We start from the raw sequence: 13,674 nt of genomic DNA, 5'->3' as shown, positions 1-13,674 counted from the left end.
ATTTTACATTAATCTTCCGAGAGAATTTTCCCTCATATTTTTATTAGATAATAAAAATTTATTAATCTCTTGTTTCTTATTTATAAATAAATAGTTGTGTAATATAAAGGACTAATAAGAGTTAAATAAATTATTTGTCAAACTTTTATAATCTTACAATACAAAAATCAATTATATTAAATTATAAACCGCAATATCATATAAATTAAAATGTAGTCTCACCTCTTTATTTGAAGTTTTATCTCTTATTAGTCCTTTATATTATACAACTGCCAATTTTATATTAAGAGTCCTTGTATTTCAAAATTTTATTTTTATAGATAAATAGTATATGATCCATTATATATACATATACATAATTTATAATAAAAATAATGTGTTCACTACATCTTTTCTTGTAAAAAAATACTGCAATACTAATTCTTAAAATTGTCTAAATGCCAACATAATAAAACATTACAGAAAAATATATTATCTTGATGAAAATTACTTGCTGCTTAATAGATGACAATTTTAAATATGTAATAAATTTTTAACTAGTTTTACAAGAAACATTTCTTATATATCCAGTGCATGCGGTATCCGGAATAAATGTAAGCTCCAATCGATCAGAGATGTCAATTACAACTTACTGTAACACGCAAGTGTAATTATAATCAACAAATATCAGTTGTAATTATAATACATAAAAAAATTACTGTTTTTCGTGTACAGCCGATGTCGGCGCAACATCTCTAGCCGGGAAAGTTGCACGGAGAGGAAAAGGAAAAAAAAAGAATAGACGACGAAAGAAACGTGTAATCGAAGCGATGTGTACCGATCCCATCATTTTCTGCTAGGCAACGCATCCATCGACAGGTTTTGACAGAGCATAACGTGAAACCAGTTGCGGAACACCGTGGAGATGCAACGCAAAGATGCAGCGAACAGGTTCGTCGTCGCGCCGGTTCTCCGAGTAACACCTGAACGGGTTACCGGTATACATACTTCGTGTGACACGTGAAGAAATGTTACGAGCTTATCCGTGGGACAAAGAGAGAGAATAGTGCGCAAAAGATAAAAGACGCTGTGCCGCACCGGTGATAATGAATTGATCATCGTGTCGTGGAAATTGCAACGGAAGAAGTAATCGGTCGGGTTTTCTTCTTCCGACATGATTCGAGAATTGATTAGCGGCTAATAGAACTTTAATAACTTGTCATACATTTTATTCGCTTTTAAATCGATGTCGTACGTAAATTGTTTCTAATCCTAGTTTGTTATTATTTTAAAAAATGTCGATTCTAATCCATCTTATGATTTAATATAATTTTCTTAAAATTTAAATCCTGATTCACTGTGAAATTGACGGGTCTCCAGTGTACTTTAAAGTATCTTTGTTTAAAAAATATATGTACCTAATTCTCTCAATGACTTTTTTTATTTTGGAGATCGAAGTTCCGTAAGATTGTGAAAAACATTTGTTACAATTAATTTTTCACAACTTTACATATTAAAGGTTTGTGTCTACTAGATTTTGCGAATACTGATTACAGTTAGATAAAATATGTATCAAAGATTCTAGCAATTATCGAGTCTGATTTTTATCTATTATTATATCAAAGATTCTATTGTATTATGTTTACAACCTCGATTTTGATTTAAGATACATGTTAAGAATGATGTGCTGTACTCTGCTAAAAATCACTGTTATTAGTCAGTATTATATGTTGCGGGTGTACAACGCATGATCCATCACACTTGATTAATGTTCACTTCGTGCGGATTACACGCGGCCACGTGAGCGCATGGCGGGAAATAATGATCCTTCGGTATCGCTCATTTAAACAATATTTAATAATAGTCCTGCTAAAGCTCACACGCAGCCGATATAGCGAGAGAAAGATCGTTAACGACGTTCCAAGCGCTACGCGGAACGTGCTAATCAGATTATACTAATCACGCTGCAATATTTCACGTCACTAACGAGCATTTTGCCATTTTCTTCATTGATTCGCTTTTTCAAATACATGTTTTTCAGTGATAGTACATTAATAAGAAGATAAATACGTCTTTAACAGTGAGTGCAAAAAGTGCAGTTGAGAAATTTAGCTTCTAAGATCAGAGTTATTTTCGCGAAGTTCTTTTGTTTATATTGGAGCATAAACGTAATAAGAATAAACTGCAGAATGAAGTTGTTACTATTCGAAAAGAATAAGGTAGCTTTCTCTCTCTTTTCCTCTCCCTTCCTTTCTCTGTCTAAAGTATCCAATTAAAGAAAAATGCTGATACAATTTAATTCTCTCTAACGAAACACATGCTAAGATCATCAGGCAATACGTTTATATATCTCTATTATAATACATCTGTAGACAGAACATACTCATTGTTAATAAATTGCTAATTAATGTTCATTTTCTTCTATAAGTAAAAAGTTTTTTGTAAATAAAAATCTTCCCTATACAAATACTCTTTTTGCATTGTATTTATTTATTACTATAAAAAGTTGTTTTTGATAAAAACTTGTTTTTTTAACGAGAGACTTAAATTTTTGGTTAAAATTATTTAAAAAATGCAAAGTTATAAAACAGTTACTTTGAAATTAATAATTACATATTATAATTCCAAAATAATGCTTTTATAATTTCGCAATAAGATTGTTCTCGAAATTAATCAGACACACTCGGTACACAAAAGCGATGTACGCAAATAGTACTCTATAGTCTAAAGCATCTCTCCCACGCAGAGCTCGTCTCGTTTATCTCACCAGAAAATCCCTAACAAAACAAATGCTTGCCACGTAAAAGGCGAAGCCTTCGCTCGCTGTTCTGGGTCCGGTGACGAATCTGTACAAGTCCCACTAAGCTCCCATGCGCGCTCACGTAGCTCCCTATTTCAAGAACAACGTGGCAGAAATCTCCCGGACGTGCTGCTTGCACCAAACTGCGTACATTATGCGCGCGTAGAAAGAAAGCAACTGGGCGTTCGTCAGAGAACGAACGGACGCGCATTGTGCGCGTGTCGGGCTGCAGTCTGCTGAACCGCTCCTATTCCTCTCGCGACTAGAGTATATTGGTTGAATGGGGAAGCGATAACAATGACAATCTAAAGGTGTTTAATACTGTCTAAACATTCCTTTTACTGTCCAATAAATAGATCAACATTTTCTAATATGAATATTGTCGAAAGACAAATTTCTCCGAAAGATAGGAATCCGGAATCTTCCATTATTCAAAGCATCAATTAACAATAACATTATATCAACATTATACATTTTTCCAATCAACAATATAAATATAATACATGTTGTACTTGATAATTACATTATTGAGTAGGAAATAAATGATAACATTGTGATGTAATGTTACTGTTAGTATTTAATAAGTAATTTATACATACGTATAAAATAAATTTGTATTGTTCAATATGTTAAAAAGAAAAAATATTATCACTACTCTTATAATATATTCAAACATGACAATTTCATATTAAAAATAGCATTCTTACATATTCATCACAGTAATCTCACATTCCATCTTCATTCCACGTTCTCTCTCATGGAAATTCAAAGAACGATTTAAATCCAAATGATCGAGTTCAAGGGAACGCATCATCGTTGCCGTCCTTGAAACATCCATCGATTATCGTGAATCACTACCGTCTCTCCCTACCTCGTCGATTGCACCCCCGATGCACCTTGCAGCTACTATCGTAACGATCACTTTACGAATTCCAAAGAGACGCGTTCGACGTGCTGAAAACGCTCGATGCATAGCGACGAATAGCGAACGCGCGAAACATTGAACACGGGCGTGGTTCACGTTGACATAGGACAGAAGACGTGAGTGATTAGGAAATTGGCGGAGGCTTGGTTCGAGTACATTTACTACGCAGCTATTTGTCGTGAGCGATGTATCCGTTCGTGAATTGGCCTGTCCGTAAATGCTTCAAGACATCCACGTCCTCTCTCTCTACGATCGAATTATGCAGCTCGAGCGAATCGCAATAACGAACAATAATGATTTAGACATTACAGAGATAATCGCAAATATATGAAGAAAAGTAAAAAATAAGCTGCATCTTCCTATTTTAATTTACTGAACAAATAGTACAATGGTATATATATAATATAACATGATAAAATTGCATCAACATTATAATTTCTCATTCAACAATATAAATATACAATAGCTGAATAGTACAACACACGTACTTAACACTTTGTCGAGTAGAAATTTTGTAACACATTAATACTATATTACTATTAGTTAGTGTTATTGGATAGTAGTGTACAAAAGTATATTTCTTCGTATTCTACTACTCAGTAACACCAAGAAATATACCTTTATATACTGCAGGCTAATATAAAAACATTAGAAACTATTATATTATATAAATATTATGATTAGCATTATATGTATTATATATAAGTATTAATCTATTATTTGTTCAAATATTATTATCTAAGAAGTTAATTAATGTTTCATTTATTTAGAATGTATGGAGTCAAAATCTCAAATCCGAATAATTCTATAATTAATCATCTAATTTAAATGTGTTTGCTAAGAAAATTAATAGGATATTTTTTAAAAGGTGCTTCTTGTTACCAACTTCCGTGCTTAGACGAACTCTGTATTTAGTGCATCGCACGCTTTCCTTTCTGTCGTATCTAACTATATACACTACTTTCTCATATGTACATATACTGTCTTCTTATAATAGTCGTAACATGGCAAGAGGGAGGATCGCGTGCAACAGCGATTCCAGAAAAGGAGCAGAGACTGCGGCATTGTGTCATGTTTGTGCACGAAATCGGAGTCTCTTCTCCTGCTTCGTGCTCCTCTTTTCCTCTGCTTCTCTCATACTGACGTGGAACGACTTAAACCTGCTACGAGTGACTGATGACGACAGAAATAACCCCTGTTCCGTCTTTCCGCCGGCCGGCCGGCCGGCCGGCGTGGCGCGACGCACGTGTCCACGTGCGTGTGTAGTAAGCCTACGCAATGTCGTGCGAAAGAGAGAGAGGAGATCGTGATTCGCGTGATTCTCATGCAAGCATCGCCAAGAGATATACCGAGTACGGAGAACGACGCGGAGTTGGTACACGCTCGATGTAATCGCGGTAAAAGACTTCTGGTAATTATTGTACGACCGAAGAAGTTGCCGTTATTATTAGGGATTATGTCGTAGTAATTCTGTACCTGCTCAACACTTTTACGATTTGTCAATGACTGAATCGATTATCTCAAGACGACGAGAAAATGCCAGAAAGCTCATTGAGTACGAACGGAAACTAAATGGAAGAAGATAAGATTGAATTAAGTCGGAACTTATTTTTACGACGCAGTCTCTTCGATCGTCTCGCTGAACTCGGCTAAAATTAATGATGAATATTTTTATAGTTATTCATTGTGCTTCCCACAATAAAATCTAATCTTTTTCGAACGGTATATATCTGACTCATCGAAAACTCTAATCGTATAAGAGCGCAGATTTACACCGAAAAACAATGACGTACGGCCATTTGTTCGTTCCGGTTCGTTACACGCGTTACAAGCTCATTGTTCTACAAAGAGCGACTCCTTCCTCTCGAGAATCGAGAATGTGAGACTCTCGCTTAAACCATTCTCTTCCCCGGGAAGATTTTTTTTATTTCACTAATAGGTGCATCATGTCCTCTCGGAGGACTCGAGGGGCCGCACTTAAGAGTTCCATTTCCTCTCGTGTTCATGATAACGTGTTTACAAAATACCCTTGATGCGGTTTCGTCCACATGCAACTGGACCGTGGTAGGAACGCGCTTGGTGGTCCTTATGACTAATAGTTCGGTCAGCTACGGCTTGTTTCACCTGTGTTTTGAGGATCGTATTCTCCCGTGAGCACAAAAGAAATATATGTATATGCCCATAAAGCTAGCTCGATTCAAGTCTCTCGCTCAGTGACGTAAGATAAAGTAACTTGAGCACCTGAAACGGCTTTCAAAATTTCTTTTGATAATTATAGTAATTAATCATAGATTGTTCTACCAATTCTGAGCTAAACTTGAAAGCAAGTTAATCTCATTAATTATTTTAATGATACAGAAACTAAAAAAGTAAAATTGCTAGCCATAACATACTCCTAATTCAATGATCAATTAACATTTACGTGTTAATTACATTATTAATCATAAAGATTCATAATATCAAATTATATCTAACTTGAATTTTTTTCATTTTTATTATAAGTAATTGTCATTGCTGCTACTCAATATTTAGTTAATTTAATTAAAACAATAGAGTCAAATAATTTATGAAAAATATATGTATTTGACTTAAATTTAGTATGTATTAGTTTGTTATTTACCAAATGCATACATTAATATGGACATTCTTTATTTTGAAACTAACCGCAAAAATGGATTGACTTAAATTTTGACATACACGCAAGTTAAAGATAACAAAATATTATTTAATTCAAATTATTATTGTTTCTTTGATATCCGATAGTATAACAGAATATTATCCTTCGAATAAATAATAAATTAATTTTATTTAACTGCTAAAAATATATCTATTTTATACTTTTAAATATACCTTATTAATTTCTCCTAATTTTTATTGTATTAATGTACATTAATATTAAGAAAATGTGCATGCCAACAATATTACATTTTCGTAGCCACAAGATACTTACAATAAATCGCGCAATCATTGACTATAACAGTAAAATAGTACGAGGTAGCAGATACATACGTTCGCCGGCAGACTACAAATCAAGAATAGATACCGATATCGGAAATGAAATGTTGATACGAGAACAGAATAACGGCGAGCTTACATTTTGTTGCGTCATTCATCGTCGTAAAGCCCACTCGCTTTTGAGGATCAACGCGACACGTCAAGTGTAGGTACGTATAAAACATGAATGGAAATCACAGCGATCCCGTTGGTGACACGTGCAATGAGTTAGCACTTGACGGAGAATCCGGATACCCAACAATAATTACAATAAATTATCGAACGTGTCGTGTATCTCTGCGGAGAACGTGTCGCTTTACATCTCCATTAACATATCGGGCGTGTAAAACGCACTCCGACGAGTGTCTGTTGACTGATCGGTGGAAAGTGAGAAAGCAGTGTAAAGCGTCGAGATTTCAGGAATGCTACTTTAACTGTTCTTTCTTCAATAGGTCTAATGTCAATATATGCGTTCAGACACGTCGAGAAAAGGACTTTTTAAGGATGGGGGAAAACCCTAGCGCTACAATCCCGTAAAGTACGCTACGATCCCGAAAATCGCGACTATAATAGATCCTTAAGGCACCTTTGTGATTCCAAGAGATTTGGGGTTTTGGATACCTGGACAGCACGCGCGCCATTGTCCGATCGCGACGAGTTTCGAAATTCCTCTATTTCATTCTTGGCTCTTCTTTGGCAATTACAAAACTATCAGCAAAGAAGAAGCATAATGCACATTTGCCCTCGCATTTGCGGCCGGTGTATATTTTTGTCATTCTATTGAAATAGTGAAAAGAAGTGCTCGCGCGCGAATGGCACTTCGAACTGTCAAAGTCAATTTTCTTCATATGAAGTACAGACTAGAGTTTATTATCATTGAGTTGAAGTATGTTTGTACGCGGTAAGACTTTCCAACAGCAGGGCTGATTAGGAGTTCGTGAAAATTTATAAGCTATTTCATACATCTGACTCTACTTGTGCTATATTTAGTAATAAATTTTAATTTTTACCGCATCTTTAAAAGTTTGTATTCTCTAATCTGAAAGATTTTAGAAATATCAAAAATTTCTCTATATTTTCAAAATTAATAATTTTTAGTATTTTTACGTTTGTAAATTTTTAATTTTACTGTTTCAATTTAACAGTTAAACAAGATTAAATGTTTCTATTATAATTAAATGTCAATAAAAATTAATTGATAATCAATTTTAAACTTTTTGCAAAGATTAATAAGTCCGACAGAAGAGAACATCGTTTCTCTATTAAATTTTATTTTCTTTTAAAATATGCCAAAGATATTGACTGCGAAATTAATTTGTCAAACCAGACTTTAATGAGAGTCTCTGTAATCTCCGAGTACGCTGTCATCGCTATCATTAATATGATTGCGAAGAATCACGTGTGTCGTATATACCTCGAAATCAAATGCAATTTTACCTGCTTTGCAAAGATCAATAATTACGACGAAAGAATACCGTTTCTCTATTAAATTTTATTTCTTTTTGAAATCTCAAAGATATCGACTGTGAAATTAATTTGTTAAACCAGACTGTAACGAGAGTCTCTGTGATCTTCGAATCATCACTGTCATTAATATGGCCGCGAAGAACCACGCGCGTAAATCGCGTATGTCTCGAGACGTCGCGTTTTCATCTGATTTACACGGATATGCCCGGAATTACAGGTGCGTTTGCACGCCGCGAGAAATCGATTATCGATCCGGCTATTCGTACATAAGTGGCATCCCGCGGCGAATTCAAGCCGAAAACGAAAACCTGTCGGTGCAGCCATAATTGATGCCCGCAGGTCGCCATGCGGCTCAATCGATTAATCAGACTCGCTCTCTGTAGGATTAACGAGGCGTAATATTAATGGTTACGGTACTCGAACGCGCCAGTCAAGAATTCGACGTGATACGACGCTAAGGGGGATCAGAGAGGGATTACAGAAACGGCGTTTGGTACTTGTCTGCGCTGAACTAGTCGCAATTAAGTACAAACTGATCTATCTCAACGTATTAACTATTATTACCAATTGTTGCATAGTACTTTAATTGAAATTATTATCTTTATTTCGTATGATCGGTTTTAAAAAATCCGTGTAATTTTACATTTCTCGGTTTTCTGAGGCCTCGTGGTTGATTTCTGTACATCTAAAGATATACAAATTTTTATAAACATATAAAGACACAAATCTATGCACACAAACATAAATACTTATTCTAACTTTCTATATAAATTATCACATATACAGGGAAATTTATTGTACATAATAAACTTCTATTTTGAAATAAGAAATAATAATGAACACACATAATTCTTATTTTTACTATAAAGAACAATTAAAAAAGCTTATTTAAAAAACTATTAAGCTTCCATGATCACATCTTTAGTGACTTTTTTTCTAGGTTATTAATTGAATAGATCTCCATTCCGTGTCCATCCCTTCCTCTCACCACTTGTGGATTTTTTCTTCTGAGAGTTATATCAAGGACATAGTTTACTCTACCAAAGTACCGTGTTTTGTACAACCAAATTACAGCCGCCAGTGGCATGATGTATGTACTAATGATATATTTCTCAGCGCAACTGGCGTAAAGTGGAATACCTGCTCGATATCCTTCGTGCCAAAACGTACGAAGCGTTCATGTGGAAATTTGATAATTTCTCGTAAAAAAAGCTGCGTTCTTCACGATAAAAATATCTAGAAATATGTATCCGGGTTCACTTATTTTTATCATCATTTCAAAATACAAGAAATTTATCATATATATATACTCTCTATGTATATTTAATATTAATTATATAATTTATTCAAAAGTGTATATTCATATGCTCGAAGTTGGATCCAATGAGGTCTACGCGATTGCGTGATAAGCTGAATTCATATCGTGTACTCTTTATAAACCCCTCCACCGTTTACGAATGATTATGAATACGAGAAAGAATGCAAATAGTACAATGAGAGGATGCGAGTAGCGACTATTGTAATAGGCGCGCGTAATACACACGGTAACAATTCTTTGTTTACACACGTCCGGTGCACCTGGTGCGGTAAACGTCAAAGCGGATTGCAATTGCGGATACGGTAAATGCAGCGTCTCGCGAACGACCCGGCCGCTTATGTGGCGCGTGCAATTTAAATGCCTGAGCGGCGGACGGCGCGGCGTGCGACCACGTGGCCACCAGGTCCGATAATGAACTCGAAACGGTGTGACCGTCTCGCGTAAAGTATCGCCACAATGCTGATGATAACAATGGTAATTGTGAGTCGCCCTACGATAATCGTTTTCCGACCTATCCTTCTCTCATTATAGATGTACTTGACAATGGCGCGCTCACAAATGGGCACAATATCCCTCAATTAATAACAATGGTGTATGAAATGGTGTGCTATTATTTGTGGAAACATTTTCACACTGCTGCCAATGGAAATTAACCGAGGCGAAACGGCTGTTTGTAAAATAAGATTGAGACGTGACCGCATTAAATGATAAAATGGAAATGAATTAACATCGCAAGAAGAAAATTCTCAATCAAATCATAAATTATTCTATCATCTCAAACGATGAAATGTACTTGCTATCTTTATTAATATCTTTATTCTTCAACCATACGCACTTTTTCAAGATTGCAAATATTCAATCAACACTGAAGCTATGTGAAACATAATGCACATCGAAAAGAAAAAGATTTAGTTGAAATATAGCTAATAAAAGTTGAAGTTATAGATATAGATATGTGAAAATAATTTTATTGGACTAGCAAAATAATTATGTAAGAAGCTCAAGCATAACGAGCAATGCTGTAAAAAATTGTCACATTTTAATAATCAGCTTGAGTGTCTAACATCATTATTCTGATGGTTTAATAAAATTGTTTCCAGATTTTAAACAGGTACGCAATAAATTAAATAAAATTTGTATCTATATAACTAAGTTTTTAAATACTTTACTTCCTAAATATTTCAGAACATTATTCTAAACAGTGAAAATTGAGTCTTGAAAAAGTCTTCTAAAAGATTAAAAATGAGATTTCATTCTTCAGAGTGAGATTCACTCTAAAAGTTTTAGAGAGTAACAAAAACCGCGTTCTTTCAGCGCAAGGTCGTGTTTTTGCTTTCGAAGAATTAAGCAATAACGGTATATCGACGCGTATACTGACGCGACGTCCCGCTGAGCAAAAATAAATACGAAGAAATACAGAGAGTGCGATACGGGAACAGAAGCCGGATAAAAACGTAATACGTGGTAATTGCGTCTCTTGAAACATTCGAGTACGCGTGATTGTGCGACAATCATAAAATGTGTTTAAGTGTACACGCATGCTCGACGATGAAGTCTACAACGAATGGTCTTAGGAGAACTTACGAGTCCCGCTTTCCTAGGATAACAAGTGGTTCTCAGACCGATAAGCCGACCGACAGCCCGGGACCTTTTCTACGCAAGAGTTATAGGGAGGCGATAATCTGTGACGTGCCAGTCTCTCTACCGAAATCTAAACACCACACACCACTTAGAAACAGCTATATTTTTGATACATTATTGAAGCAGTTTCCCTTATAAATTGTGGTTTTTTTTTTAGTGTAATGTAGGATAACGAAACACGTAATGGTGTAATGTAGACTATAAAGTATAAGATAAATATACCCAAAATTCTAAAAACAAGTTTATAAAAAAGCACGATTATTTTTACTTATTTATTATTCTAATAATCTATTTCAAAATAAATAATACAAGCCTAATAGCACGAAAGTAAAGACCGCGTTATATTGATAAATCACAAGTCACGAAATTACAAGTTTTTCAAATAGAATATTCAACTGCGGAATATTTTATGAAAGATAAAAAATATTAATACCTATATGAAACAATAATTCTATTTCAAAATAAATAATACAAGCCTAATAGCACGAAAGTAAAGACCGCGTTATATTGATAAGTCACAAGTCACGAAATTACAAGTATTTCAAATAGAATATTCAACTGCGGAATATTTTATGAAAGATAAAAAATATTAATACCTATATAAAACAATAAAAATATAAGAAGGGCAAAGAGCCAAGTAAATTTATCAACAAAATACTTCAATTATTTAAAATTTAAAAAACGCTTTAATAAGATCTTTAAAAATTACAAATTGACAGACGTTTCGACTCCGCTCGGGTCATTTTCAATGTTACAAATTATTAGAATTAAAATGAATAGTAAACGCATTCTTCTTCTGATATAAAGTATTCGGTATAGATATAGTCATATGTTGATATAATAAGTATAAATTGATCCTAATGAAAATTAATGAAAAATATCCTACACAGTTTTAATTATATTTTATATTAATTGACTTCGAATAATTTTAATCATGGACTTGTTGCTTCTTTTGTATTTTTGATAAGGTAATAGAACTTTTGTATTTATTTTTTATTGTTTGTAATTTTATTAATTCTTATATAATTTTCATTAGGATCAATTTATACTTATTATATCAACATATGACTATATCTATACCGAATACTTTATATCAGAAGAAGAATGCGTTTACTATTCATTTTAATTCTAATAACTTGTAACATTGAAAATGGCTTGATCGGAGTCGAAACGTCTCTCTGTCAATTTGTAATTTTTAAAGATCTTATTAAAGCGTTTTTTAAATTTTAAATAATTGAAGTATTTTGTTGATAAATTTACTTGGCTCTTTGCCCTTCTTATATTTGTATTGTATTAATACCTGATTACACCTCACACGCATGATGACCCAAAAAATAATGACGAACAATAACAATGAACATTATAATCGCATTTATCCTCAATCTTACGTATTGTTAATCATAAAAATAAGTAACTAAACATAAACAAGTAACACGTTATATAAATTCAGTCTATCAGATTATTAGATTTAAGCGGATTTCGATCTCACAATCGTATAAACATACGTAGCAACGAATTAATCTCGGAATTAATGGACATACTGCCTACGACAGTGGCCGACTTACATTACGTTCTACTCGGACGATCACATTCTCCTTCAATGGATCGAATCGTGACAGTGCCGCCCACACAGTATTCGTTCATACCGATTATTAATCATCCCGTCACTCGGACCAACGAACCTTTTAATTCAATCTCCTCTGATGCGACACGCTAATAAGGTATTGATAACTACCGCGACGTCTCGGATAACGAAATCTAAACGAGATGCATCACGCGCACATAGAATGGGATTAACTCGATTTACGACAATCTACCTGAGTTAAGTACTTCTTGACTTAACGCTGTTCACTGTCGACATTTGTTAGAATTGACTTAGGATAATTTCATTCACGCTAAAACGTGTCGTTATAATTTTTTATAATTCGGAAAATAAGTAAATTTACATCTATTTTTCACATTAAAGATACGTAATTTGATAGGCAAAATGCTCAGAACACCTCAAAAAATGTTTAATTGTATAATCATATTGTTTACTAATATAATTACAAACATTACGGTTAAATTTATATTAATTATAATATAATGGGATAAAAAATGTAAAGATAGTAAACAAGACTTTTGTGTATCAGTACTTTTCCTTTTACAGAATAAAATTTTAAAAAAACCTATCTGAATTACTGTGGCTATTTCACCTTAAAAGTTAAATAATTAATTCATTTAATACAGTACTTTGTACTCATTACTTTACAACAGTAATTAATTTGAAAAATTCTATGTCTCGAGGAAAATTTTCACTGTAAATAGATAGCCACGACTTGACTGATTCCGGAACTCTTCGCGAATGCTTGAAATCCTATGTTATTGCGCTGAATCATTTTGCTTGGGGTTTCACGTTGGCAGTAACCGCATTCGGACCTCCCAGACTGCAATTTAGAATGATAGCTATGCAAATTGAACAGCGCTTCGGCCAATCAACCCCTTTCGTGGAAGCGTTGACTTTTTTCGAAGAGCCCGCCGCTCTCTCGGTACGAGGCGACATCGCCGCCC

At 34.1% G+C, this 13,674-nt stretch overlaps 1 protein-coding gene across 1 annotated transcript in view; it reads right to left on the bottom strand.

Annotated features, from left to right (window-relative positions):
- wb (wing blister) overlaps window positions 1-13,674 on the bottom strand; it is a 173,981-nt gene that overhangs the window by 143,803 nt on the left and 16,504 nt on the right. The window lies entirely within an intron of this gene.

Source organism: Cyphomyrmex costatus, unplaced genomic scaffold, assembly GCF_001594065.2.
Source record: "Cyphomyrmex costatus isolate MS0001 unplaced genomic scaffold, Ccosl1.0 scaffold702, whole genome shotgun sequence".
In the NCBI taxonomy this organism is placed as follows: domain Eukaryota; kingdom Metazoa; phylum Arthropoda; class Insecta; order Hymenoptera; family Formicidae; genus Cyphomyrmex; species Cyphomyrmex costatus.
Note: the sequence above shows the minus strand (reverse complement) of the source record. Positions and strands in the feature narration are given on the sequence as shown.